A 13026-nucleotide genomic window follows, 5' to 3' on the forward strand; every position below is an offset into this window, starting at 1 on the left:
GTAGCTGGTAGTGTACTTGGCTTAATAAGTGGATCAAGGGAGTCTTAGTAGGTGATGCACCTACTTAGTTCTTAGATTGGTCAAAAGGTCAAAGTAGGCGTTCACCTACTAGATTAAATAAGTGAAGCAATCACCTTAACAAAATACTCCATTTTTAATTCTTAATCCCTTTAATCTAACATACAACTTGTATATACTTGGTCACTTTAAACTTTAGATTCAAATACTATCTTACGATCCCAAGTTTAAATAGTTGTATTGATATTAACTTGGTCGCATCACATCAAAATGTACGGGCAACATCTAGAACTCCATCTACACCTTCAATACTTGCGTAACAAATCTCGTTCATTATCTAAACCACAAGGCTATATCAAGTCTCATATAATTAGAACAAGTACATGCAAAAATACAGGGTGTTACATCCTCTCCCTTTAGGGACATTTGTCCACGAATGTTGGTATAATTACCCAAATAAAACATGTTCAAGCCTAAGGTTAATATTCTTGTCATCAAATATTACTTATATATTTATATACTTGTTATTACTCTAATTAAGAATCTTGGACTTTCTCTTTGTATTCGAATAAATGGGGGTACTTAGATTTCATCGCTTCTTCAGCTTCCATGTGATATCTTCTACTTGATGGATTCTCCAAAGTACTTTTACAGAAGCTATTTCCTTATTTCTTAACTTCTTAACTTGTCGATCTAGAATGGAAATAGGTATTTCTTCATAGGTAAGATTTTTCATAATTTGTACATCTTTAGTAGGAGTGATATGTGATAAATCTCCAATGCACTTTGCCTTTAGATCTACCCTCAGTGTATCCAGTATTCCATGTCTCCTTACTTAAGAAGTACATAGGTGACCCAACAGTTGTAACCCCTATAGAGGGCCTAGATATTCAAAACAACCTCTCTTATAAAGAGATTCCAGTAGAAATTCTTGACTATCAGACTCACAGATTAATGAATAAAGAAGTCTCTCTAGTCAAAGTTCTTTGGTGGAATCAGTCCGTTAAGGGAGCTACTTAGGAAGAAGAAGAAGATATGCGAACCAAGTATCCTGACCTCTTCTCCGCAAAATCAGTCTCAGCCCAAGGTAATAGCTTTCCTTAAGCTTATTCAGTTTCACATTCAGATTTCAGTTACAAACTTGTTATCAGATCCCATTGCATGTCCAGTCATATGTTTATTTTTTAGTTCAGTCATGTATCAGATATGCATGATTAGTTTATCAATACTTCCATTCATGTATTCATGCATCAACTCAGTCATGTATTCATGCATCCGATATGATTGTTCAGTATGAAATTCAGTATGTCAGTAATATCAATCCTATATTCATGTCCCAATGTTAATGATTCAGTAAGTGGATTCATTCTACTAGTACTCTTAGTTCAGTCAATCTCGTTCGAAGATGAATGTTCCCAAGGGGGAGATATTCTAAGACCCCGTAAAAATTTCTAGCTTAATTCAGCCCTTTAGGATTGTTAAGGGGTCTCAAACTTAGAAAGTTCTAGCTAAGTTTCCATACTTGGTTTATTTTTAGCCTTCAAAAATTAGCGATCTCATTTTGCGACCTTAAATTTCTTTAAAGGCCTATATTTTTGTTAATTCATGATCAGGGAGGTCAATCGGTGTCTCTAGACAAGTTTTTGATTTCTTATACCTCGTTTAGTCCTTTTTTGGAATACCAAAATAGTGAGTTGATGTGATATTGGCACGTCGCATTTCCAATCGTGTCAATAGATAAAATTAACCTCAACTAAAGCCAAATTCTAGTGAACCGATGCAATATCAGTGCGTCACATCGGTTATCACGTTGGTACCCTCATCGCGCTGTATTGTCTGTAGCATCGCTTGACATATTTTTCTGTCTTTTATACCTGCATCCTTAAGGGTAATTATATCTTTTTCCCCCAAACTTTATCCCTCATAACACAAAAATTAGCCCTTTTTTGGAAAATGATAGTCATTCTTTGACAATTGCTCAAGAACAAGAAAACCCTAGGTAATTAATTAAAAATCAAGAACTCAAGATCTCTTTATTTACTCTCAAAAAATTTCCATCCAAGGTATGTAAAGTGTTCATCCAAGGTTCCCTTTCTTCCTTGGAGTTCAAGAAACAAATCTTTAAATCATGAATTTTGATTTCCATGTTGTGGATTGTATTCCATCCATGTTAATGTTAATTTATGGTTTCCAAGTTGAAAACTTTATTGTATCCCATGATATTATGATCACATGTATGTTAGAATTGAATTCACTTATGTTGATCTCTTGAATTATGAATGAAATATGATAGTCATGATGCTATACCATGTTTTCCACGCCTAAGTACAATATTATGCCTTCTAGGTGTTTGACAAAATGCTTAAATGAATGAATTATGCAATTGTGACTCAATTGTGACCTAAATTATGATCCCATTCTATATTCATGTGTTTAGGTTCACTCCCATGCTAATGCTATGCCTTGTAATTGATTGACGGAATGCTCATGAGATATGATTTGTGAACTTATGATATGATAAAATGCATTCCTACTCATGTACAAGATTACGATTATCAAATTCCTCATAAAATCCCTCAATGATTGTATTATGAATTGTTAAATATGGTCGTGTGTTCAAGAAGTGTCATGTCCTATTTATGTTCATGCTATCGAGTCCTGGGGGTATTTCATACCCGATAATTTAGTTGTGTGCCTAAAGCCAGTGTCAGTTTTCAAGATACTCTCAGTCAACCCATGATTAGTAGAATTCAGTTAGTCACACGACTAAGGAAAACTAAGTAAATTCAGTATCAGTCCAGTCCCACCCAGTACTTAAAAATCATAGTAAACTTAGTCAGTTTACAGAATTCAATAGTATTCTATCAGTCAATAAAAATTAAGTGAACTCAGTCCAGTAAACTCAGTTTAGTGTCTATCTAGTTGGGAGTAGGATTCAGCACCGAGTGAACCTAAGGATGGGAACTCACTTGCTAGCAGAGGGTGTGATTCTTAGAAGCAATCCTTGTATTCTAAAACTACATAGCTAGCATAAGTTGAGACATCAAACCTTCCAGATGCGAGTTGATGAGGTGGATTAACCTATTACATGAGGGTCCCACCACTCTCATTATAGTACTTGATAGATGAGGGTCACTCACTATTTATCCTTAGTAGTGGCATTGTATTGACACCCTTCCAATTAGGGTTACAGATTGGACCCTAACTCAGCTATATTATTCTATTTGGGCTATGTCGATAGATGACTATCTCCTACAGTCTCAATCTCAGTCTGCAGTAAAGAACTCAACTAGTTCTACAGATTTTAGGACTGGCAGATACAATCACTCAGCTCAGTATAAAACTCAGCTAGTTCCATCAGAATCAGGACTGTCAGACATAGTCACTCAGTAATCTGTATATCAGTTATCAGTATATATGTTATCAGTACTCCATTTTATCAGTAACTCAAAATCCATAATCCATATGATTTCAGTTATAGTTATGTATTCATACATGTATCCTCACGTAGTCATGTTCATGTTATTCAGTCAGTTATAGTTAATGCATATGAACCCTTACATTCAGCCTTACCTTACTTTGCATACCAGTACATTCATACATACTGACGCTTACTTTTCTTTTGCGCTATGGTATTTTATACCATTGGTTCGAACTCTCAGGTTCCTGATCATGCATAGATAGCTTCAGGTTCAGTCAGCAGTAGTACACTAGATGTGAGTCCTTATAATTCGAGGATGTTCTATTATTTTATTATTTCAGTACTTAGTCATATCAGCAGCCGGAGTTAGTTGGGGACATATCCCATCAACTACTTATTTAGATAGTTTAAAGGCTTTCAAACTAGATATTCATACTAGATATTCATACTAGATATTCAGAATTTAGTATTTTCAGTATTTATGTTCAGTTTTGGTATTCTTATACCTTTTTTAGACATTATTTAGTTTTGAACCTTATGGAAGATTTTAGCTAGATTTCTATATTTATCTCAGTTTTATTGTTATTACAGTATTACTATATACAGTGCTCACAGCAGGCACCAGTCATGGGTTAGCTAGTAGTCCTTCGAGATCATTAGCACCGTGTAGCGTCTGGGGTACTAGACTCGGGGCGTTACAATAAAATGATCACATGTACATTTATTGTCAATCTGCAGCTTGACATTTTTAAAGTTGCTTGCTCAATAAAACTGAATTCAGAGCATAATTTTCAGATTATGTAATCAAGATAATTCGTTTTGATAATGTTAGTTTGAGATTGAATGTCTTCAATAAATAGCTGAATCATAGCTAATGAGAACAAAAGCTTCATGTGTTGGTTTGAAATATTATATGTAAAAGTACTTATATGCATCAAACCAATAAATTATGATTAATTTCTCCTCAAAGTTGGTTTTGAGACAGGAACCACACATTGTCCATCTAATAATTTTGATGTGCGGTATACGATTAATGAATATACCATTATGCATAAAGATAAATTCCTTAAAGAAGATGGAGGATGTATGTTAGTTTTTCTAACATAAGGGGAAGATTATAATCATTTAAGAAATATGTTAGGAATTATAATTAGATCCTCACTCAAAAAATAATTCAAGTCAAATGCCAAAAGCATCTCATATTTAAGTTGCAAGTGCTCCTATTTTGTGTCCTAAAGGACAAAGTCTATGCATGCGTGAAGAGTGGTAGACCAATCGGTTACAGATAAAATAATCCTTGAAAAGGATAAGGAGAAAATAATCATAATAAGATAGAAATGTGCTCTTAAAGAGCCTACGACATAACACTTCATGAAACCTTATGAGAGATTCAGGTACCTGTAAATAATAAATTGATGAGATATGAAAATGTTATATAACACTGTGTACTGGTATGAAATAAAATATCATTAATATATTTGATACAATATTGGCGCAATATTATGAAAGATCACGAGGATCTAAATTTGCATATATTTAAGCATGAGCAGAAACATTTATCAAGTAATGTAAAAGGATGCATCTTGATAAGTATTAAACTTATTTGATTTGCAGTCCAGACACTTAAAGATTGCACGCATGAAATGATGACATGTTGTCAGTTGACTAAATTTTCATTAAAACATTTTTAAGGACTCAAAATGTTTGAAGCATATAAAAGTTTCTAGGAAACTTATTTATAATCCTCATAATACATAAAGCTTATAGCTTGAAAATTATAGAAACTCGTGGAGAGTTTTCAAAAATAATAGATTATTTGCTAAAATGAGAAGTATACCAATTTGGATTGGTTATGAAGTACCATATCTTAGTGAACTTGGTGCACTCATGTATCTTACAAATACTACAAGGTCTGATATAACCTTTTTCTGTTAATTTGTTAGCAAGGTATAGTTCTAAAAATAGTATCAATATGATCTTATTTTATTCTAAAGATTGTAGTCCTGATCTTGTTGATTATGCTAATATTGGGTATCTATTTAACCCGCATAAATCTCAGTCTCAAATATGCAAGGTGTTCACATGTGGGGATACTGCTATATCTTTGAGATATACAAAGCAGTCTATCTAGTCACTTCATCAAACCATGTTGAGATAATAGTTATTCATGAAGTAAGCTGGGAATGTGTATGGTTGAGATCAATGATATATCTCATTCGAGTATAACGTGGTGTGAAATGTGATAATGTACCCATAATTTTATATGGAGATAATACAGCATGTATAGCACAATTTAAGGGAGGATTCATACAAAGAGATAGAACAAAGAAACTTCTTCTAAGCTTTTCTACATACATGACCTCCAAAAGAATGGTGATATTAATGTGCAACAGAATTGTTCAAGTGATAATGTGGCTGATTTATTCACCAACTCTCCTTTAATTTCAACTTTCAAGAAAACGGTGTACAAGATTGGGATGCAAAGGTTCAAGGATGTTCTCATTAGGGGAAGTTAATACACATTATACTCTTTTTACCTTACGAGGTTTTGTCCCACTGGGTTTTCATTGTAAGCATATTAATGAGTCAACTAATATGAGTATTGTTAGATATGTGTACACTTTTTCCTTCATCAGATTTTTTTTCAATGGGTTTTTTCTAGTAAGGTCTTAACGAGGCACATTATCTATTAATTAGACATTCAAGGAGGAGTGTTATAAATATATTATCATATATAGTAAATGTCTACTTTACCATATATAGTGAATGTCTATTTATGGAAATGTTAGAAACCCCAAGGTTAGTTTTCCCCTATAAATAAAGGGATTTTCCGTCCTTGTAATTCAACCCATCAAGAATCCCTAAAGAAAAATAAAGAAGTCTCCTCTCTTGTCTCTCTATTCTTCTTCTTCTTTGCTTTATATTTCATAACAATTTGGGTTTTAAAAAAAATAATCAAACACTTTCATCTCCTTTAACCTGTATATTCACACTTTACCAATGTGCAGTATACAAACTACAAACCAATAAATACCCAAAATTAACATAAATAGATTAACAACTATCAACCTCAATTTCACTAACTAGTTCACTAATAACCTCAAAATCTTAAAATTCAACTTCTGATTATGCATTAAAAAATGCTCCATTCTTAAATTTCTTAACCCTAAATTGACCACCCCTTTTGCAAAACAAACAACAAAGTAGTGGTACGTAGGGGACTACTGCCGCGGTGGTGGTACTTTTGTCCGAAGGCCACCAGCCGGTGGTAAATTTTGACGTGGCGTGGTAACAAGGAAAAGGGAGAAGTGCCTTTTGGTGGTGGCTAGTGGTTGTTGGTTGTCGATTTGGTATTTCTAGACAGTTTCCAACGATGGTTTTACTGTTGGTGGCATCGCTGGTGGTGGGTGATTTCTGGAGTGGCATCTATGGCTTTCTAGTGGCTAACGACGATGACTGTTGGTTGGGGTTTACCGACTAGTAGGTTCCGGCGAAAAACTTCGCCAAAAAAATCCATATTTTTAATTTTCATTTATCATTTGATTTTCCTTTTCCATCGAATTTTTTGTGTGTGTGGTGTGTACATGTTGTGATGATATATGATTAAAAAAATTGATGAGCGTGAGTGTGAAATTTTAAAGTGTCTATTTTCATAATTCTTTTTTTTTATTATAGAAAAACTAAGTTTATACAAACAAAGAAAAATTCATTCACAAACAAAATTTTTTCAGCACAAAATTATATATATAGTAGCAAGAAATTCTAGCCTAACACAAAAATGATAAAATATATTGTAATAACAATTCTTAAAAATTACCCCTTTATTATATCATCCAAACAAAAATCAGGGAATACATAAACACAAGAATAAAGAAATAGTAAATAACGACAAGAGAATAAACATCATTTGAATATTTTCATACATACTTTTTTCATATAAAAATTTATAGTATAAAATGGTTAAGGATCGAAGAATAACCTGTGATTACTTGAAATGAGTAATGAAGCAAGAAAGTCATTGCCGAAAACATCAACGGAAACCTGAACTCAATTCTCCTTTTTATTTTTTCTCTATTTTTAGTTCCACTCCTCATTGTCTGATTTTTTTTCTCTGCTCTCTTGCAATGTCTGTAACTTCTTTGAAGGGAATTGAGGGAATTATATGGTAATGGGAGTGTGGGAGGGCACTTGAGGGGGAATGGAGTCAGATAGAATAGGGCACTTGTAGTTTAGGATAATTATAATAATTTTTTTAATTAATAAGGAAATAATCATAATAATAAAAGAATATTTACTAATTAAATATTTTTTAAAAAATTTATATTTAAGAAAACTATTGTGAATGTTTATAAATAGCCTAAAATAATATAATTAATAAAATACTAAAACTGTTAATTTCCTTATTAAAATTTAAAAAGAAATATATATTTTTGAAATTTTCATATTATTTAAAAATAAACGTAACAAATAAAAATAAAATAATTAAAAAATGTAATTTTATTTTCAACTAAAACTTATTAAAAAGGAAATAAAAGCTAAAATAAATATTGAAAAAAATAAAAATATTTAAAGTCAAAAAATAGGTTAAAAATTGAGGAGGGTAAAAAATCACGTGTCTATATTTTGCCCCTATTTGTGTGAAATCTCAAAGAGTTTTCATACAAAGAAGTATACAAAGAGATGATTTTAGACCCTCTAATTATTTGAAAGGTAGATAAAAACATGCGACTAAGTCCCGATTTTGGATAGCCTACATATTCAGGTTATAAGGGAATCAGGTCATATGTAGTTCAAAAAGGTAAAATGGTAAGACAATGAGTTAGAGGTCAAGTCAGGTTCTGTCGAGTTTTCGGTTCGCGACTCCTGCTTTTACATCCAAATGAAAAAAAATTGAAATTAAAGATAAAAGTGAAACATCCTATCTATGCACAGCTTTTTTGGAATCTTGACTTGAATCTTCATGATTTCTCAAGTGGTGAGACAGTCGTTATTTTGAGTTGAACTTGGAAAATGAAATTTTCCTCTATGTTGATTCTTGGCACTGGAGAAGAACTTAAAAATTGACTTATTCTCCAATCTTTCACTGATTTGAACTTTAAAATCTTCACCCTATTCTCCAGGCGGGCTCCTGAATTTGCATATGATAATCTTCACTTTATCCTCCAGGCGAGTATCCTGACTTGCTATTTGATCACTCTATTCTTCAGGCAGGATCCTGACTTGTAACTTATTCACCTTCTTCTGTGGGAGGGATCTTGACTTGTTATTTCTAAGTTTCCAAACATGTTCCTGAACTCAAAGTAAAAGGTGAACTGGAAAAGAAAAGTCTCATTATCAAGGAGGGCCCTGAGTAGAAAATAAAGTCTCATTATCAGAAGGGCCCTGAGCAGAAAGTAAAGTCCCATTATTCAGGAAGGCCCTGAGCATAAAGAAAAGTCCCATTATCCAAGAAAACCTTAAACAAAAAGTAAAGTCCCATTATTCAGGAGGGTCCTGAATAGAATGTAAAGTCCCATTATTTAGGAGGGCCCTGAGCAGAAAGTAAAGTCATTATTCAGGAGGGCCCTGAGCAGAAAGTAAAGTCCTATTATTCAGGAGAACTCTGAGCATAAAGTAAATTCTCATTATTCAGGAGGGACTTGAGAAGAAAGTAAAGTCCCATTATCCAGGAGGGCCCTGAACAGAAAGTAAAGTCCCATTATCCAGGACGGCCCTGCGTAGAAATTAAAGTCCTTTATTCAGGAGGGCCCTAAGTAGAAAGTAAAGTACCTTATTCAGGAAAGCCTTGAGCAGAAAGTAAATTCCCATTATTTAGGAAGGCTCTGAGCAGAAAGTAAAGTCCCATTATTTAGGAGTGCCCTACGCAGAAAGTAAAGTCCAATTTTTCAGGAGGGCCCTGAGTAGAAGGTAAATTCCCATTATTCAGGAGGGCCCTGAGCAGAAAGTAAATTCTGATTATCCAGGAGGGCCCTGAGTAGAAAGTAAAGTCCCATTATTCAGGAGGGTCCTGAGAAGAAAGTAAAGTCCCATTATTCAAGAGGGCCCTAAGAAGAAAATAAAGTCCCATTCTTTAGGAGGGCCTTGAGTAGAAAGTAAATTCTCATTATTCAGGAAGGCCCTGGGCAGAAAGTAACTTCTTTGAAGGGAGTTGAGGGAGTTATATGGTAATGGGAGTGTGGGAGGGCAGTTGAGGGGGAGTGAGAGTCAGATAGGTTAGGGTAGTTTTTTTTTAGGATAATTATAATATTTTTTTTAATTATTTAATAAATAATAATAATAAAAGAATATTTACTAATTAAATTTTTTAAAAAATTTTATATTTAAGAAAACTATAATGAAAGTTTATAAATAGCCTAAAATAATATTATTAAGAGAATACTAAAACTACTAATTTACTTATTAAAATTAAAAGAGAAATATATATATTTGAAATTTTCATATTATTTAAAAATAAACATAACAAATAAAAATAAAAAAATATCTAAAAAATATAATTTTATTTTCAACAAAAACTTTTTAAAAATCAAATAAAATCTAAAATAAATTTTTGACAAAAATAAAAATATTTTATATCGAAAGATAGGTTAAAATTTGGGGAAGGTCAAAAATCATGTGTCTACAGGAAAAGGGGCATGTTAAAATACACTTTTTCACTTTGAATGGTTGTGACCTTTCCGATGGGTTGTTACTCTTCTGATAGATTGTGACTTTTTTGATATGCTATGACTTTTCTGATAGATTGTGACTTTTTCAAACATCTCTTAATTGGCTATAAATTGAGAGGACTAGCCTTAGTTTTTTACAAAAAAATCAAAAGTTTTTGAACTTCATCTGTATATTTTTCTTACTAACAAATATTGAGTCTTTGTGTGATTAGTTACAGACTTTGAGTTTGACAAAATTATTGACATTTGAGGTGCTGCTAATCCAATAATAGGTATATCCATTTTTATCTTGGGAGAAAGTAATCCATAACCTTGGGTACAGTGAGGGGATTAAATTCATTAACAACACACAAGAAAATTATGAACTCGAATATTTTATTAAGTTCATTACTTTTTGTTTTTTCCAGTTTTACCTTTTCAGGTGTACTCTTAATTTTAATCACAAGGTAACAAAAATCTTAAGAAAAATATACATTAATTGTTCTTTGTATTATACTGTGGAAAAAATGAGAAAAATTGAACAGTGTTCAAATCTGCATACCTCAACTGAAGCATGGTTGTGAAAAAAAAATTGATTGAGATATTGCTTCTTGATATTTTTTTTTTGGAAAAAAAGGAAGTTAGTTTATAAATGGAGGAGAATATAGAATTCGTCCACATGGCAGTGTGATTTCAGTATTAGGTTTGGATTTAGCAGAACCATTTACCTTTATATTAGAGATACTTTTGATAATTCTCTGCCTATGTAACAGTAGTTGTCAACAGAAGCATGTGATAGTACAAAAATTAGTAAAAAAACTCTTCTTTTTTAACAAGAAATAAACTAGAATTCAGAAAGGGAGGATTTACAATTTCAACAGTGAAACAAACTAGAATTTGAAAGGAGGATTTACAATTTCAATCGTGAGTTATCTGTGCAAATGGCTTCTGATTTGACTTTGTTGAATTCTACTTGTAATATAGAAAATGTGGATTCTTCTAAGAAGAAAATGAAGAGAAGAACTTCTTATATCTTGGTGTTTTTTTCAAAAAGAAATATATGAGAATTTTAGTATATGTTAGGATAAAGTGATTTACTTATATTCCTGTGTAATGAAAACTATCCAACTACAAATTCAAGAGTTGGGCAATGTGGAAGAATCATGTCATGAGGTCAAGCCACAAGTAAATCATTATTATTTATTGGAAAAGAATTTTTCAACTAATATTTTATTAACCTTTCACAACTTGAAAATAAATATGTCTGGCAAAATTATAACAATCCAATTTCTCGGATCATGATGGCGCCTACTATAACTCGTCAGTAGGCAAGCCAAACCCATAGTCCGAAGCGGTTAGTAACGAACTACTCATTTAAATAAAGGAAAGAATGTGGAATATCTAGAATACAAGATCAATACTTAATATAGTCCAAAAACCAGGTGGTATTAGTACAAGATCAGCTAATATAACAAAAGTGCAAAGTGAAGTATAAATGAATATACTGACTTTTCTATGAATATTACATAGAGACTAGTCTAGTACATAAAAAAGAGATAAGTAATACTCCGAACGTCAGGATCTTACTCTAAGTCTCCAAACCATGGCTGCTCCACATGACGTACACATCAATGATGATAACCCATACTATGATCTGCGGTGAAACACCCTAGGGATAGGACCCTTGAAAAATTTCCTTGGTTTTGGACTTTGTGACTTGGTGCAACTCAAGAGTACCAATCGTACCCTTGAATATGACTCGGAGGCTATCTTGAGGGTTCACTTCTACCCTAGGAAATATGGTTGGCTTGGCTACTTCCCAAGATATGACTCACTAGGGTATGAATTATGTAGGAGCATATGAGTGGTGTAGTGCAAGTCGTATAATCCATGAAAGTCTTGGTCTTGTGAAGTCTGCCCTAGATACGGTTGGTGGGAACGATTGAGGGTGTCACTCATACCATTAAGGTACAACTAAAGAGGTGTGACTCATATAGATACCAGTATGTAGGGTCTTGTCATGGTCTTGGGTACGAGTTGGGATACCACATGTACCCTAGGATACGGATGATAAGGGGGATTCATACTCCTGGACGTGGTTTGTTTTAATTTTTAAGTCAAGGGTATTTTAGACATTTTATACTCCTAAACCCTTATGTCCTTATGTTATATAGTCCTTGATGATCTTCCACAATACTTGTTAAAGGGTTAAAACACTTTAATTACTCTCTCAAACTCACTCTTAAAGATTGGAGGCTAGAGTTTCTTCATGTGTTCTTCAAAGGGCTCAAAGGTAGAGATTTCTCCTATGAATCTTCTTGTATAAGGCATGTAATCCTTCCCTCATTGTTATTTCCAACTAAAGGTATGTTTATTGTGTTTTAAACAATCATTTATGAATCATGAATGGTGGTTTTCAAAATATATGTTGAGGGTCTTGATACATATTGTTTGGTATTGGTTTACACTTTGTTTTTAAGTATTTTTGGTAATGGTTTGCATATGTGGTTATTGGTTTTTATGGCTTAACAAATGGGTCGTGAGTTACCCTATTTATGGTGGTTTATAGATTGGTTTTGGTCTTGGTAAAGGTAGGTCCTCAACATGTTTGATAAAATTCCTTAAAGAATGTTTTTACTCTATTGTTGAACTTTCATTAGGACTCTTGCGTAGTTTGGTTTGCAAATGGTACTCTAACTAGTTTTGGATGGTTTTGCATGGATTAAATAGTTTTAATGATACAAATTCTTTAAATGGCTGGCATGGTCTAAAATGGGTTGGAATAGTTTAAAGGGTAGAGGTTTTCTTGGTCATGGTTGGTCTATTTTGAAAACCTTGCGGGATACATGGAAATCCCTCAAGTGAATACATTAATGGAATTAGTTTAAATGGTTTGGAAAGGTAAAAGCTAAATGGTTATGCTTGTAGGGAACATAGAAGTCC

Source organism: Capsicum annuum, chromosome 7, assembly GCF_002878395.1.
Source record: "Capsicum annuum cultivar UCD-10X-F1 chromosome 7, UCD10Xv1.1, whole genome shotgun sequence".
In the NCBI taxonomy this organism is placed as follows: Eukaryota; Viridiplantae; Streptophyta; class Magnoliopsida; order Solanales; family Solanaceae; genus Capsicum; species Capsicum annuum.